Here is a 13,834-nt window from a genome sequence, read left to right as displayed (position 1 = left end):
ACTGATTCACCTCTCTCCAGACCTGAGGGCACAAATCTCCCTTGGGCTGACTCATCCCCAGGAGATGCTGTCACCTTCTCTTGGGCAGGACTTTGACAGCTCCTTCTCAAAAGAAAAGCTAAAAAAAAAAAAAAAAAAGCTAAAAAGAAAAATAATCTCTCTTTCATCTCCTTTCCTCCCACATCCTTCCTCTCTCCCGACCTTTCTGTTTTTAGCAGTCATTTCTCAGTGTTCCTGGTTTGTTCTCTCAGCCTTGCAATGCGTTTGGTGTCAGAAAATTTGCAATATTTGAGGGTGGGATGTGCATGAAATCTGCTTTTCAGGAAGGAAAAATAAGAATCAAGGGTCAAAAATATGACATCTATTGAGAATTGTGGATACAGAGAAGAAGAATTTTATTCTCTCATCCTTGAAATAGGTGACAATTTTAGGGTTTGCTAAAAATCTGCAATATTTGAGAGTGAGATGCTCATGAAATCTGGAAGGAAAAATATGAATCAAGGGTTAAAACCCTGGCATCCCTTGAGAATTGTGGCTACAGAGGAGCACAATTTTGTTCTCTCTTCCTTGAAATAGGTGACAATTTTAGGGTTTGCTAAAAATCTTCAATATTTGAGAGTGAGATGTGCATGAAATCTGAAAGAAAAAGTGAATCAAGGGTTAAAAATTTGGCACCTGTTGAAAATTAAGGATAAAATTGAGCAAACAACAGCAGTGGGATCTCCTGCATAAATAACAGCACAGGTGAGTTGTCAGCAGGAGAATTTCCCACTGGAGGACAGGAGGATAACAAAAAAGAGAATTAATTGTCCTGCACCTCTTTCCTGTTCCCCCAGCATTGTCAGACACCCCAAAACCAGAAAATCAGAACCCAAAAGGGCAAAGAAAACAAAATTCTTGCTGATTTCCAAGGGAATTAGAGGAGTTATTCCAGCCCAGTTCCACGGGCTCCTCTGAGCTGGGATGATCCGTGGGTGTGGGAATGGGAGCAGATAAACCCGGGAGCAGCTAAGCCTGGCTTAAGCACGAGGCTTTTCCAGGGAATGTTTCCCTTTGGACTCGGGTGACGCAAATCTGGAGGCAGCGGCTCGGAACCGCCGAGGGGTGTTAGTCAGCAATGTGAAACCTGGCACAGCCAGAAATCCTTATCTTAAAGACTTTTTCAAAGTGTTTGGGATCAATTCTCACCCTCTGCTTTTTCCTCTGTTTTCCCTTGTCCTGGTGCCTGGTGAGCAAAGGTCTGAAAGGGAAGTTCAGAATATTTCCAAGGGTATTTTTTTTTGTTTTGGAAAACTTCTCTGATGTGCTTTGGGCACACTGAAACCTCCAAATTACATGAATTTCTGAATTTTTAACAGCATGATGTGTTGAGAAGGCTGAAAGGGGCAGGAAAACGGTGATGTGGCTTTTTAATCACTCCTAATTCTCTTAATTAATACTCAATAAAACTTGGCTTTTTCTCCCTGGCTTGGTATTCCAGGGAATTTGGTGAGTGATCCCTGCTGATCCTGGAATTCAGCACCAATCCCAACATTATCCCTGCAGCTCTGTCAGTGCTTGGCTCTTCTGCTTCCCACCTTGTAAAACACATTTATTAATATTCATGCATCGTTTAAAAAGGCTTGGCCAGCCCCTTGCAATTAATCATTTACTAAATTGCTAATTGAGGCAGCTCAGCCTGAGCGTTCTGGTGTCACAGGGAAAATTTCAATGTCTCCAAAAGTGCTTTAAATGTCTTTAAAAGCTGCAGCCTGGTAGCAAATAACCTCACATTTGGAGTCTCCTGGGTAAAACGTGGAGTTTCATCCTCAGCTGGTTGTTCTTGATGAAAAAAGAAGTTCAGGAATGATCACAGAAAGGATTAAATCCACATTCCTGATCTGTAGGAAAATGCTGTTTATTTGATTTTTGCCCTAGAAGTGAGAGGTTTCTGATGGAAAATGATGAATCCTTTTTCTGAGTGCAACTCCAAGCACAGGTGTGTCCCTCTGTCTGTCTCTCTGTGTGTCGCCAAGGCACCAATGCACAGAAATGGGGAAAAAAATGTTGTAATTCAGATATTTCCTGTCACAGAGTGATGAAAAAAAGCTCAGTTTGTGTGAGAAACAGAGCAGGGGGTGAGTGAGGAAGGGAGGGAAGGTGCCTTTGTGTCCCTGCCATGTGTGGGAGCAAGGAGTGGAAAGGAAACATTCAGGAAATGCATCCCAGCCCCCCCAAAAAATGGATTTTTAGGGACCTGCTGTTGTTATCTGGGGGGATGTGCCCATGGTTGGGAGGACAAGGCAGGAGCACAGGACACCAGACTGAACAAAAAGTCCTTTAGTGCTTCATCCCCTGCAATAACAAGTTTTGGAAGGATAAAATCCTGAGGTTCTGTTTGAAAAGGGCACAGAATTGAGAGTTAAAGTTAAGATTTTAACAAAAAAGAATGACAGATATCGACCTCCACGACCTCACTGTTTCCTGACAAAACTTTTCCAGGGGAATTATGAACCCAAAGAAACTCCAAAGAGTGCCAATAACAACGAGGTGGCAGAGAATTTTTGGCCAGCTCTGCTGTGGTGGCAATTAGCTCTCAGCACTGATTTTTCTGAGCTGTGCTGAACAAATTTCAGATTTTTCAAATGACACCTCCCGAGGCTGAGGTTTGCTCTGGTTCAAGCAGGGGCACAGGCTGCAAGCTGCGATCCACATGGAGCATTTCCCATCAGACAGGGAAATTCAGCAGATAAACTGCAGGACAAACAGAGCTGTTTGGAGAAGCTGTTATCTTGGCAGCTCTCTGAGTGAGCTGGCTGCTGATTGCCCTCCCATCAGAGGCTGGCTGCCCTTCCAAGGGTGTTTTGTCAGGGAAAGCTGACAGTGGGAATGAGGTTAAACCTCCGGTGCTCTGGGCACCAACTTTTCTTAAAAAAGCAAAACAGCTGAGAGCTGCTAACAAGTTATTGCAGAAGCACATCAGTCTCAAAAGCAGAGTCAGACATTAAAATTCATGTTAACTTTTGGGATAAAGTCCCAGGTAGGAGCAGAAGCTGCTCCCAGAGGTGCTGGTGGGGCTGAGGTTGCTGCAGAAGTTCCTGTCTTCTTCTTGGGTGTTGGAGATGGCAGTGAGCCAAGCAAAGCAAAAGAAATGGAAAAAGGAATGGCAAAAAGTGATGGCAAAAAGGGATGAAAAAAGTAATGGTAAAAAGGAATGAAAAAAAGGAATGAAAAAAGAAATGGTAAAAAGGAATGAAAAAAGCAATGGTAAAAAACAATGGTAAAAGGAGTGGCAAAAAGGAATAGAAAAGCAATGGCAAAAGGAATGAAAAAAGGAATGAAAAAACAATGCAAAAAGCAATGGCAAAAAGGAATGGAAAAAAGGAATGAAAAAAGCAGTGGCAAAAAGGAATGAAAAAAGCAATGGTAAAAAGGAATGAAAAAAGCAATGGCAAAGAGGAATGAAAAAAGCAATGTATAAACCACACATACAACCTATCTTGTTCTATCTGAAAAATGTCAGCAATATTCTGCTATAGCTCTATTATGTCTAAAACTCTCCTGGAGCCTCCACTGAAAATATTCACATGTTTTTTAACCTTCACCAGAACTTGCACGTCTGTTCTGGCATCTGAACCTTCCACTCACTAAGATCATTTAAGCTCATTCTAAACCAAACTTACTGACTCACTTATTCTAAAACTTAAACTCCCACCTCTGCTTTATGGGTGAGTGGCTTAACACACTTCAATCCATGCAAAGCTTTAATTCAACCCCTGCACTCTGATTTCTCCCTGAAGGATTCAGGGACACTCCTGGCTCACTGACTCCAACAGGTGGGATGAGGTTTCTGGGATAACTCCTGGTCTGGTGAGCCAGTCCAGGGCCCAGGACAGGCACTGGTGTGACTGGTGCCTGCTGGGGCAGGGCTTGTTCATGCACAGAGATGACCCTGCAGGTCACTGAGAGCTGCAGAATCCCCTGGAATTCCAGATGCAGCTGCACAAAGTCAAAAATGGGGGGAAATGATCAATAATGCCCAACTTGCCCCAAATCTGAGATGTTCTGGAGCTTGCAGCACCCTGAACCAGTGGGAGGTGTCCCTGCCCATTCAGGGGTGGGATTTAAAGTCCCAAACCATTCCAGAATTCCATGGAAACTCCTAATGAACACAAAAAGGAGCAGCTGATGTCACTGCAGGGATGTTCCTGCTTTGTTTATAGGACAAACCGCCCCGGCTTCACCGAGAGCATGGAGTTTTCTCACACCCCTCACACAAAAGCTTTTGTTGGGATTTCCCACCTCTTAGGGAGATGCTGAGCACAGACAGCGCTCAGCATTGTTCACTCTCTTCCAAGAAAAGGCTTTTCCTTCTTTTCCTTTCCTCAGGATAAAGGTGGGGTGCCAGGGCAGGAGATTACTCAGGACATGACACCAACAAAAAGTTCATTATGCGAGGTTCGAGGGAAGTGTTTAACCCTGGGCTCTTCCTCCTCTGTGTCCCATCAACTCATAATTCAGGTTTATTCAGCATTCCCTGGAGGCAGGAATGTCCTGAGAGCTCTGCTTTGATCCTGGATCCTCTCTGCAAGAAGATTTTGTGCTGAGGGGGGATCAGGCTCTTTAAAGCCTCCAGCTGTGCCAGAGGAGTTCAGGTTGGATAATAGGAAAAATATCCCCACTGAGGAGGGGTTAAGCCTGGTCCAGGGTGGTGCTGGAGTCACCAGAATGAGCAGATGTGGAGCTTTGGACCAGGGATTTTGTTGTAATCCGATACCAGAGGTATAAGGGAAGTCTTACCTCTTCTCTCCTGTCCCTATCCTATTGGCAGAGAGCCAAATATCCCCTCTCTGACCCTTTCCTAGAAAAAGCCAAGACCTGAGATCCTCTTCTTCTTTTGCCTGGGACCAGCATGAAATAAAGAAAGGCAAGGAGCCTCTTTTGAACCTTGTGTTTATCTCCATGCTAAGCCTAGCTCCTTCTTATGGACACATAGGAAGAAGTTCCAGTATTTAGCAGTTGGCGCCCAACGTGGGGCACGAGCCCACGACCCTGAGATTAAGAGTTTCATGTTCTACTGACTGAGCTAGGATTTGGGGACAGCTTGGCCACCAAACTGCTTCTCCAGCAGTGACTAAAACACCTCCAAAGAGCAGAAATCAGAGATGTCAGAGAGCTCTGTGTTTGGGAATGACACATCTGGCTGTCACAGGAAGGAGTGGCAGCTGGGGATTAGAAATCCCATCACTTTCCCCATCAATCTCCTTTTCTCCACCATCCTTTGGCTTTTCCCACTTCAATTCCACCCTGACCCAGGTCCAGCCCCTTTCCCAACATGACCCAAATACAGTTCTTGGTGCTTGGGTCCACTCTGAGCTCAGCCACAACAATTCCCTTGAAGGATCCCAGTGCCACATCCCAGTTTCCAAGGAATTGCCACAACAAATCCCAAGCCCTGATTGCAAATTGTCCTGAATGTTCTCAGCCACGATGGTTAAACACAGGGAAGAATTTTTGCTGACACTGTTTCATCACATAGCAGTAGAATTTCAAACTCAGGAAATTTTAAAAGTGGGGATATTTTTTTTTTACTTTTAAAATGTAATAAAAATATAAAAATTTAAGTGCAAAATAAATCAAAGCCTATACTGAGGAATAAAGTCCTAGAAGTTATTTATGTATTAGAGAGTAAGAACCCATTGCAATTCAAGAAAACAGAATTTCCTCTGATATTTTTCCACTTTTATTCACATCCTCACCCTGGAATCTTTCATGCAATTGAGTGCCTGTAACATGAATAAACAATATAAAAATTTTATTTCTTTTTTTTTGTGTGTGTCTTGTATAGCTGACAAGGGTCCTTAAAAGTTACATTTAGTAAATACTTGGGCAACTGCATTTCCAAATATTTTATTCCTTAATATTTCTTTCTCATTAATTCTGTTTTACCACTTCACAGCACCAGCAAAAATCAGCTTTTCTTGGAGCATCCTGGCACCTTTTAGCCCAAGACTACCCAAGGCAAAGATGCTCAGAAGAAAACCAAATTATTAAAAAAAAAAAAAATTACCTGAAGTTATATGAAATTTAAAAAAAAATTAAAAATCTGACTTCAGATTTATAACTTTAAAAGCTTCCAAGGTCACTGTGCCCTTCTCACATTTTTATGATTGAAAACAAGTGGGTAAAAAAAAATAAAAACCACATTAATTTTGGAATCAGATCCGAGCTCAGAAATCTCTTCCTGATTTATTTTAAGAAAAGAACTTGGAAATGTTTAACCCAGGATGGCCACAGGCACAAAGGCAGAGATTGCCTGGGGTATTTGCTCAGGGGTTTAATCCTCTCTGGGCCATTCTCCTCCTCTCTTATCAACACAGACACACCAGGAAGGCTCCAAATGTTGGCTCTGGATTCCAATGAAATGAAGAACTCAAGTTCAAGCTCACAGCAGAATTTCAGAGTTTTCTTGGGGCTTTATTTTAATTTTTTTAGTTGGTTTTGATATTTTTGTGGGGTTTTTTTAATTAGTATTTCTGTGGTTTCTTTTGATATTTCATTCTGTCTTTCTATACAAGTCAAAGCCCATTGAATCTGGAATTGTTGAGGCTGGGAAAGAGCTTTGAGACCATCAAGTCCAGCACCACATCCACAAATTTTGGGAATTTTCCCAAGGATGGGGACTATACCACCCATTCCAGGGCTTTCCAACCCTTTCCATGAAGAAATTTCCCCCAATATTCCAATCTAAGCCTCTCTTGAGGCCATTTCCTCTCATCCTGACACTGTTTCCCTGGAAAAGAACCTGATCCCCCCTGGCCCCTCCCTTTTTCTGGAATGTTCTCCATCATCCCTTGCCCTGAGGGTGGCAGTGCCAACAGGACCAGTTCATGGGATGTGAAAAATGTTCTTTGTGGGTGTAAGAAATCCATCCTTGGCAGCAGGAAACCCTTCAAACCTCAGTTTAGGGATGGTGGTGCCAGGAGTTGGTGGCACCAAGGGGACAAGTGTCCAAAAAAACCATCCAAAAAGTGTCCAGAATTCAAGGAAATTTGGCAGGAATGGTGGGATTTGGTTGAAGGTTGGATTTGAAGATCTCAGAGGTGTTTTCCAACTTTTTTTATTTGATTCAAAGTTCCAAATCCAGGAGAGCTACTGCTGTTCCTCCTCCAAATTTAAAACCATCCCTGCTTCGGGCTGGAAGCAGCAGGAAAGGAATTCCTGAGGTTTTCTCTTTGGTTTTTATTAATGTTTTTATGGCTGTGTTTGAACAAACATCCCAAGAGCTCTGCCACTGTTTGCCAAGCCCAGTGATTGCTGACAGCACCTTCAGCCAGAGCAGGGATTTGGGAATCTTCCCTGCTGCTGTCAGAACCTCAAAAAATCAGCTGAGGGACAGTGGTGGCTTTATGAATCCATAACCATGAGCTGGAATAAAAAAAAGGAAAGGCCACGACAGCACGAGCCACTGACCTTGGAATTGCTGCTCAGGGAACATCTCCTGCAGTGCTGGAGTGGAATTCCTGCTCTGTCTATGAAATCCTTCATTAACTCTGCCCTCTAAAAATAATGTTCGTTGTTTTCTCCAATTAAACAGCAAAAATAACAGGGAAAAAAAAAAAGGTTTGCAGCTCAAGAGCAGCCAGATCATAAATGTGGTGTTTTGTACACCTGACCAAATTCAATTAAATGCTTCTGGAAGTTTGTTTTAGTCCATTTAATTTACAGAATTTTGCCTTCTGGAGGTAATAACTGGGGAGGAGATTTTCTTTGGAATGTCCCTGTGCACACTTGGGCTGGCTCTCAGCACAGGCACTTTGGACAGGCTGTTAAAAACTGCTCCTGCACCCACAGCACTTTAAAGCACTCTTTGCTTTGCCTCCAGTTAAAATACTCCAACAGGCCAAAAGTCACAGGGAAAGCAGGAAAAGCTGGTAAATATATTTTGGCTAAATGACATCCATTAAATCCTGGCTTTGTTCCAGCTTAGAAAGCAAAATAAAGGCAAGCTGGGAAGTTTTTTATTCTCTGACAGGGCAGGCCAGTGGAACAACCTCCTGCTCCTCTCTGGATTTTGTCACCTGCCAGTCCCCAGCCCCCTCAGTGTCCCCCCAGGGCTGGCTCCTGTCACCTGCAGCCCTTTCATGTTTCCCCTCACAGCAGTTCCAGAGTCACAACCCAGCCAAAATGGGGCAGGGACAGATTTTCCTCCCAGCACTTGATTCCTTCAACCCCCTTGGCCAGTTTCACAGAGTCACAGAATCAGTCACAGAATCACAGAATCAGTCACAGAATTACAGAATTACAATCACAGAATCACAGAACAGAATGACAGAACAGAATCACAGAATCACAATCACAGAATCACAGAGCTCAGAATCACAGAATCAAAATCACCAGATTGGAAAAGACCTTTAAGATCATTGAGTCCAACCCAGCCCTAACACTCAACTAACCCATGGCACAAACCAGTGCCATGGATTGAAATTATTCAATGTTTTTTAAACCCATCCAGGAATGGTGACTCTACCACTTCCCTGGGCAGACAATTCCAGTCCTTTATCACTCTTTCAGCAAAAAACTTTTTCCTAACATCCAGCCTAGATTTCCCTTGCTTGTGGTGTTTCACAGGTAAAATCCTGATACAGGAAAATCAGCAAGAGGCACAGCCCGGAGCAGGATGGAACCAGAAGGCTCCCAGTGCCTGGGATTGGCAGCCTGGTCCCCATCATATGACAGGAACATTCCTCAGACAGATGAAACTCGAGAGCTCTGCTGTTTGTCTCCAAGTCTGGCTTCTTTTCTGGCTGATTTGAATCTGGAAATATTCCATCCTCTGGCCAGGGGCTTATCTGATGGAAGACAACCGTGCGTGGAGTGAGCAAACAGGGCTGAGCTTGGCCTTTGTTCCTGCTGCAGTGCCCAGGGCCTGTCCTTCTTCCAGGAACCTGAGCCACACCAAACCAGTTCTGATCACACAGAGAGGGATCATTTCTGGTGCTGTTTGGAGGGCAGGAGCTGTCCCTGTCCACGGCCAAATCACTGGACTCTACTCATTTATCTCCATTTCTCATCTATTCCAAAAATCTATTCTATTTCAAGGATTCTTCTCTTCTCTTCTCTTCTCTTCTCTTCTCTTCTCTTCTCTTCTCTTCTCTTCTCTTCTCTTCTCTTCTCTTCTCTTCTCTTCTCTTCTCTTCTCTTCTCTTCTCTTCTCTTCTCTTCTCTTCTCTTCTCTTCTCTTCTCTTCTCTTCTCTTTCTCTTCTCTTCCCCAGGGCCACTCAGGTGCTGTCCCACCCCTCCATGGACACCTCGACAAAGTTTCAGACCCAGATGTACAGATCCAGATGTGCAGACCCAGATGTGCAGCTTGAGGAAGGTGTTTCCCTCAAGCACCTTCTCTCAGCTGGTCCCAAACAGAGCCTGGCTGGTGGCTCTGTGTCCACACAGGGAGATTTTGGTGGCTGATTCCAGTTCCAGGACCAGCCTGGTGCTGCAGAGGAGATTTTGGTCAGTGATTCCAGTTCTAGGAAAAAGCCTGGTGCTGCAGAGGAGATTTTGGTCAGTGATTCCAGTTCTAGGAAAAGCCTGGTGCTGCAGAGGAGATTTTGGTCAGTGATTCCAGTTCTAGAACAATCCTGGTGCTACAGAGGAAATTTTGGTGGCTGATTCCAGTTCTAGGAAAAGGCTGGTGCTGCAGAGGAGATTTTTGGTGGCTGATTCCAGTTCTAGGACAAGCCTGGTGCTGCAGAGGAGATTTTGGTGGCTGATTCCAGTTCCAGGACCAGCCTGGTGCTGCAGAGGAGATTTTTGGTGGGTGATTCCAGTTCTAGGAAAAGGCTGGTGCTGCAGAGAAGATTGTGGTCAGTGATTTCTGTTCCAGGATGAGCCTGCAGAGGAAGCTGAGGCTGGACAGTTGCTCCTTTGTTCATCCCTTGCTGGGGTGACTCAATGGGATGATCTCTGTTTGTTCTCATGTGGGGAGAGCAGAGTCCATCAGGCTGGGGACTGGGATTATCCAGGTGAGAGGGTTCTGCTTCCCTTTTCTTCTTTACCAACACAAAAAACACGGCGAGCCCTCGGCTGCTGTGAGGGATCAGAGAGGAGCTCAGGGCCTGGCTGGGCGAAAAATCAGGAACAAAACCCTCCATGGGCAATGTGGTGCTGAAGGATGGGCAGAATTATGGGATAATTTGGGATTAAATCCCAACCAGTGCCATTCCCTGCAGGGAAATGTCTCGGGGGCTCCAGACCCAGGTTCAGTCATGGAGGCCGAGGGCTGGATCTGCCCAGGTGAGGCCTCACCTGCAGAGCTGCTCCAGCAGGTGAGCAAGAGGCTCCAGGATAAGCAGAGGGATGGAGCAGCTCTGCTGGGAGGAGAGGATGGCACAGCTGGGATTGTCCAGCCCGGAGAGGAGAAGCTTTGGGATCACCTCAGTGGTTTCCACCATTAACCATTGAGGCCTACAGGGGCAGGAGAGGCCTTGACAGGAGGGCAGGAGAAGGGGAAATGACTTCAAACTGATAGAAAGTAGGTTTAGATGGGATATTTGGGATAAATTCCTCGCTGTGAGGGTGGGGAGGGGCTGGGATGGAATTCCCAGAGGAGCTGGGGGTGTCCCAGGCCAGGTTGGGGCAGTGAAAGGTGTCCCTGCCATGTCAGGGGTGACACTTGATGTAATTTCAGCTCCTTCCATCCTAAACCATCCCATTTTTACCAGCAGCTCCTTCCCCACCTCTCCTGCTGTCCAACTCCCTTCCCTGCCTCTCGTTAAACTTTCAGCCACATCCCCATTTCTCCAAGGAAAATCCTCCTTTTCTCACCATTCCATGGCCACATGGCAGGGTTTGGAGTAAGATCATGTTTAAATCCAATCCCATTCCAAGATTTTATTCCGAGTTTTTATTCATTAAACCATTCTCTGAACCCAGAGAACAGAGCCCTGGTGGATTCCAGCCAGCACAGAATTGTGCTCAACCCCACGTAGCAGCAGGCAGAATTCCCTGTCCCTTGGGAAAAGGGAGCCAGCCCTCACGTAGGACCAGCACAAACAATACCAAAAACAACACCTGAAAAAAAAAGAAAAAAAAAAAAAGAAAAAAGCTCCTTAATTCACAATGATCTGCTTTGTCACTCGTGCTGTGGAGAACATTAAACAGCTGGGACGTGTGCACACAATTACACAACAGGGCAACGGCCAGAAATGGGCTGCAGGTGTGTTCTGAGGGGAATTAACCTTCCAAAAAAATCACTTTAATTGAGTTGAGAGCTTAGGAGAAGTTCACAGCTCTTGAGAAATCCATGGCAAGGTGCTGTGCCTTCAGTTAACTCCCTGCAGCCTGCACAGCTCCATCACCCTGGGGCAGGGTAATTAAACAAAACTAACCAAGGGGGAAGATGAAGTAACTGGTTTTTGACCCTTACATTTCAAAGAAAAGGGAAGGAAGGAAGGAAGCCACACACTTGTAACACCAAATATGTCTATGATCTTCTTCAGGGCAAAAAGTGCTGCTGAGATGTAAAATATTTGTGATGAGGTTTCATTAGTCAGGCTCAGATGACAGACTGATTAAATACACAACAAAAATAACTCAGCTGGTGCTTACTAAGGTAGTTTCAATCATCATTTCAGTGAGAAAAAAAAATTATATTTACTTTATATTAAAGCGTGGTAGTACAAACAGAGCCAGTGCTGCACTTAAGCTGAGGAGCAGGTAATGAACAACTGGAAGGGAAAGAACTTTTCCAAACACTCTGGTTTAAAGCAACCATTGGACCATTTCCTTCAACAAAACCCCAGAAAGTAAAACATTGAGGGCAGGTGGTGGAGGAAAAGGAGGATTATTCACTTTGGGAATGTGTGAGACAACAGAGGTGAGCACAATGAAAAGCTTTATGTGAAGAAGAGATTTTAAAGAGGAACAGAGCTTGTCCAAGAGCGGATCCGAGGTCCTGGAAGGTTCTGTTGACTCCAGTGGGTTTTGGATGACTCTGGAAGTGGAGAGGAAGGGATGGGGCTCCAGGGAGAGGCAGGATGGGATGCAGCTGGGAATAGGTGGAGGAAGCCAAGGGGAGCAAACACAGAGGTGAAGCAGTGTGATTTTATTTGTGTTCCTGAGAAAAATAACCCGCAGGAGGGCTTGGGATGGAGCTGGGACAGGGAGGGGAAGGCAGGTGACTGGGCAGTGATGCAACGGAGCTGTGGCTGGCTGAGCAATCCCACATCCCTTCCCTCGATCCCCGGGCAGCAGGATGTGGTGTCGGGGCAGAGCAGCTCGGCTGTGCCAGGGTGGATGGGGCAGCAGAACCAGGGACAGAACCAGGGACAGGAGCAGAACCAGAGCAGAACCAGGAACAGAACAGAGCAGAACCAGAACAGAACCAGAAATAGAACAGAGCAGAACCAGGAATGGAGCCAGGACAGAACCAGGACAGAACCAGGAACAGAACCAGGACAGAATCAGAAAAGAGCCAGTACTGAACCAGAACAGAACCAGGAATAGAGCCAGGAGCAGAACCAGAACAGAACCAGGAATAGAGCCAGAACAGAACCAGAACAGAATCAGAATAGAGCCAGGAGCAGAAACAGAACAAAACCAGGAATAGAGCCAGAACAGAACCAGAACAGAATCAGAATAGAGCCAGGAGCAGAACCAGAACAAAACCAGGAATAGAGCCAGGAGCAGAACCAGAACAGAACCAGAACAGAATCAGGAACAGAACCAGGACAGAACCAGGAATAGAGACAGAACAGAACCAGAACCAGAACAGAACCAGAACAGAACCAGGCACAATCCTGCCCTCACCTGCTCAGCTCTGTCTCAGGGGTTCAGGAGTGGCAGAATGTGGGTCTGCTGGAGGATTTGTTTGCTCCTGGAGATCCCTGTTTGGTGCTTCAGTACCTTTCCAATCCTCCTTGAACATGAACTTTGGGACAAGGCAGAAGCAGAGAAGTGATTCACACCTGGATTTTCCCTGAACTTTGCCAAGTGCTTCCCATGCAACTCTCCTTTAACTTCCAATCCAGGCAATTGTTCAGATCCTCAGTGTAAGGGTGAAATTCACATTATGCTTCTTTTAATTGCTCAGGGAGCACTTAGGTTAAACCCACCAACATTCAGTTACTAAACATTGAGACAAATTTTACCCTCCTAAGAACACGAAAATTGCTCATTTGGACTTTGTCCAATTGTTTCGACGAATGTAAAAAAATCCCAAATCAGCGGAGAGCTCAGGGACACCTCTGAGCACCTCCAGGGGGAAGAAGCCACGCTCAGATTATTCCGGAGCCGCTGAACCGAGGGCAGGAACATCAAAAGCTTTCCCAGTCACTAAAGGAAATTACATTCCATTCCCTTTCAAGTCTCCCCAAAAGCTTCATCGCTTCACATTCCCTCCTTCCTGCCAGCCCTTTGTTGGGATGGAACTCTGCCTTCCATCCATTATTAAGAGCGTTAACTCTGGAGATGGAGGGGTCACACATCATTTTCACCTGCGTCATGCAGAGAGAATGAGATGAGATCAATGCTTGGCCAGCAGCCACTTGTTTTTTAAACCAGTTGTTCACAGTTATTTCTCTTCATTAATTAATTAATTTTTTTTTTCTTGCGAGGTAAGGATGTAGTCTAAGAATGCCCAGCTTCTTTTTATTCATGGAATGTTTGAAACACTGAATTGTCCAGCTTTCAAAAGGCACCAACCCAAATTTAATAACACAGCTCCTGTCTGATTTTCAGCAACTCTTGATGAGCACCTGGGCAGGGACACATCCAAATCCTTCCTGAATTCTTTCCCTGCAGGTCTCTTTCCTAACCTGGGATGGCAACACGAGTTGAAATATTTGATTGCCAAAA

Source organism: Erithacus rubecula (genome assembly GCF_903797595.1).
Source record: "Erithacus rubecula genome assembly, chromosome: 29".
Taxonomy (NCBI): Eukaryota; Metazoa; Chordata; class Aves; order Passeriformes; family Muscicapidae; genus Erithacus; species Erithacus rubecula.
This window is presented reverse-complemented; position numbering follows the sequence as displayed.